A 4,136-nucleotide genomic window follows, 5' to 3' on the forward strand; every position below is an offset into this window, starting at 1 on the left:
AATATAGAGCAATTATTAATTGATTCTGATTGTGCTAATCCCTGTAATTAATTCTCTCCTGTCATTTTAATGAAATGAAATAACGACTTCACTTTTATAAAATGTAACTCACTTTGCTTATGCTATGAAAAATAAATGTTTAGAAAGTCTCATGATACAGATATGATCATAATACTAACCATTTCAAATGTGAAAGTTAAATGACCATCTGTGTCCACAGGACAAACATTTAAAAAAATAGTATTTTATTTTCAAGGAAGAACAATTGCAGAAACAACTTTTAGCCCTTTCCTCTCTAGAGATGGCTTATGCTAATTTAGAAAGTGGAAACTCTCTTACCTATTTTACTTCCTATCCTTTATATTAGGAAGAATAAAGTAGATGAGTCTGTTAAATAGAATGCAAGCTCTGTTTTGACTCTCCATCTCTTTCTAACACTTAATTCCCCTTATTGGTGCCTTGTTCTTCCCAGGGAAATGGAACCCAGGACTTTGTAATTTTATCATTATGGTGAACATTTCTTTTTTTTAACATCTTTATTGGAGTATAATTGCTCTACAATGTTGTGTTAGTTTCTGCTAAATAACAAAGTGAATCAGCTATGTGTATACATATATCCCCATATCCCCTCCCTCTTGCACTTCCCTCCCACCCTCCCTATCCCACTCCTCTAGGTGGTCACAAAGCACTGAGCTGATCTCCCTGTGCTGTGCGGCTGCTTCCCACTAGCTAGCTATTTTACATTTGGTAGTGTATATACGTCAGTGCGCTGGTGAACATTACTTGACTTCATTCAGCATTCATGGGCTGTTCCTTTCATAACAGTCCTTAAATTTCCTTTAGGGAATTACCTCACACCCTTTGCTGGTACCTTAGGCTTCCCCTAGGCATCAGATACTCTCCTTCTGGACAAAAACCAGTTGAGACTGATGTATTCCTGGTACTGATACTCTCAAGGAACAGCCTATTAATTACTTCTACTAGATCCCTGGAGCTTTCCAGGTTCCTGTCCTTCCTGAGGCCTTGTTCCACAGCTTTTCCTTCAATTCTTTGAACTATCCCTAGAGACTTTCATTATATTTCTTGTTTTCTCCCCTTGAAGTTAGCAAGAGTTACTTTCCTTCACCTGCAGCCAAGGAAACCTAATTGATACATTCACTTAACTGTATAGAAATTAAATTCAATTCCGTATTCATTAAAGTGATCATATATTTATTATGTTACTATCCTCTAAGGCCCCGATGTCCCAAGGCAGTAAGAATTCTGCCTTGGACTTTGCCAAGATATTTTTTCCCCTGCTGCTTTGATTTAATTGATCAGTGGCTCAAATGCTAACTAACATACAGGGACTATTCAATACATTTTCTTTTTGTGTTGCTGAAGTCCTAAACACTAAGTTTGAACAACAACAACAAAAGGACATGGAGATCAATTCTACATTTTGGAGGAACATGACCTGTGTTTGGAGGGGATACTATGAAATCGTCTGGCAGGTTGAGGAGCTAGGGTAGCATTTGGAAGTCAGAGCTACTTGTCTAGTAGCCCAGGGCAAGCCAGTTCCAGGAAGTGTGAGGACAAAGGGGACAGGCACCTGTTGGCTCCAGCCGCACTCCCCTGATGCCATCTCTGGCTCTCTGCTGGGAGTTCCCCTGATCGCCATGGTACACTCTAGTCATTTCCAGTATCCCCATTTAATTTTGACTGATGTTAAGTAAATGAAAAATGTAATGGTATTTTTGTGAATGTTAAATATGGACTATCAAGATTACAACCTCATCTACTAAATGTAAGAATCAAGAAATAAGATTAGATAAAAGAGTAAATGAATTAAGACTGAAGATGTAAAGCGAAAGCAGAAACGAGGATCTCAAATCAATAGCCATTACAAAAGCCTATTCTGGGCAGGGCTCCTTGGAGCAATAGTTACTGACTGAAATCAGCAGAGGAAGTGGAGTGGAAAGCACAGTGGGAGAATGTGCAAGGTTGATGTGGCCCAGGAAGGATGAGACAGGAAAAAAGGATGTGAAGTCCCAGGTGGATATTAAGAATTGGAAAGTTAGGGTTGTATCTGATGTTTCAGAGAGAATTTTTGAAGCAACTTGGAAAAATTTTTAGTGAACTAGGCTTTGATGTTGCTGTTTATGTTTTTCTTATAAAATCCAAGCTGCCTATCAAATCTTAAATAATACGCTTCAGTAATATTGGCTCAATGCTGTTCCCATTACTTTGAAGTACTTATAGAATTCAGATATAAATGTGATTATTAAAACCAAGGAGATTTTTGGCTCTCAAACAGAACATTGTGAAAACATGCCTTAAAAGCAATTTATCAAACTTATAGATCAAGTAGTTTTTTCCACAAACTCTCAAATTTAAGAAAGTTTCTTGGAATCCTGGCCTCATGTAATTGAGTATGTTGGTGTTTACAGTATATATCTTGATCAGCTAAAATAAAAGGGGCAGCTTAAGAGAAAAAGACATGAATTAGAACATGGAAGACCTAAATTCTACCATTGGCTCTAGGACTAATTTGGCACATCAATTTGTATACGTCAATTAATATCTCTGGGCCTCAGTTTACACATCTGTAAAGCTGATTGTGGAACAATCATTCTATTACTTTATTTTTAAGAAAGGATATGTTTATAAATTAATATTAAAGTAATAGAAGCTCACAGTAAAAAGGTCAAGCAGTACCAAAATTGCAAAAGTAAAATACTTGATTCTTTGCTCAGATTCCCAATTCTTACCTTTTTTTTTTTTTTTTTTGTGGTACGTGGGCCCCTCACTGCCGTGGCCTCTCCCTTTGCGGAGCACAGGCTACGCAGCCATGGCTCACGGGCCCAGCCGCTCCGCGGCATGTGGGATCTTCCCAGACCGGGGCATGAACCCGTAGTCCCCTGCATCAGCAGGCGGACTCTCAACCACTGCGCCACCACGGAAGCCCCCAATTCTTACTTTTTATTCACCAGTAATAATCTCTCTTACCAGAAACTTATGGACTTTCAATAATTTTACCTGCATATAAAAATATAGGAATTCTTTGGCCCAGATGGAAAAATAGAGCAGGTCCTTGTTCCCAGCCTGGCACACAGTGGCGTCTCAGAAAAGGACTCTAGGATGACTGACTGATGCCTGAATGCCTTGATCTCTGTGCCCCAGGTCCTGCTTTACAAATTGGATGGCACTCAATTCTTCTTCTCCTGTGTCCTGGCTTTTTTCTTGTCATCTCTTTCATTTCTGGGCCTTTGAGCTCTGCCCATGAAGCTCAGTCTATGGCTGGAACTCTGCTAACTCCTGAAGGAGTTTTTTCTGAAGCCAAGAATGGCTTCCCATCTGGTAACAGCCTGGCACCACTGGGCACACCCAGTTCTTGTCTTAACCCAAACTGTCTCCTCTTTGCAATATGGTTAACTCTTCCAAGTGTGGTGGCTGTGTCACAAGAAAACATGTAACAGTGTTAGTATTTTTAGGTCTGTGGTATTTTTTCAACTGTCGGCTGTACAGTTGAACCATAAATGGGCAACTCGGGCTAGTACAATCATCTGGAGGCTATGACATAAGTACAGCAGGGCTGCAATTTATTGGCTCTGAGTTTTCCCAGCATGACCTCAAACTATTACTTAGGTCTTTAGAAAAGCAAACAGACTGTTGGCTGCCTACAGGTTCTAGTACAGATGCCTAAACGAGTGACATAACATATGCAGCACATTCACTGTTGAGAGGGACTACATGTGGAATTTGAAACCATCAAAATATCCATGGGCTTTCTCAGAATAACTTTTCTGGAAGTGATATTTCTGGGTCAGCTAATGTACTTGCCTGACAGGCCACTGTAATAAATGCACAGGGCCGTGAAAATGCTTTTGCCACATCCGGTTGGAATTTAAAATTTCATTAAATATAAATGGCTTGATGCTCAATGGCATTCTTTTGTAACTTCCTTATTTCCCTTCACATTATGTGTTAGACATTTATTTATTTTGATACGTATGGCTTTAGTTCATTCATCTAAACGGATGCGTAGTAGGCCGTTATAGGAATGTACTGTATGTCATCCATTCTCCCGTGGAGCTATGAGCATGAGAGTAATTATTGCTTTACACCACTGGCTGTTGAGTGGTTTGCTATGCAGC

The sequence above is a fragment of the Tursiops truncatus genome, chromosome 4 (genome assembly GCF_011762595.2).
Source record: "Tursiops truncatus isolate mTurTru1 chromosome 4, mTurTru1.mat.Y, whole genome shotgun sequence".
Lineage (NCBI taxonomy): Eukaryota > Metazoa > Chordata > Mammalia > Artiodactyla > Delphinidae > Tursiops > Tursiops truncatus.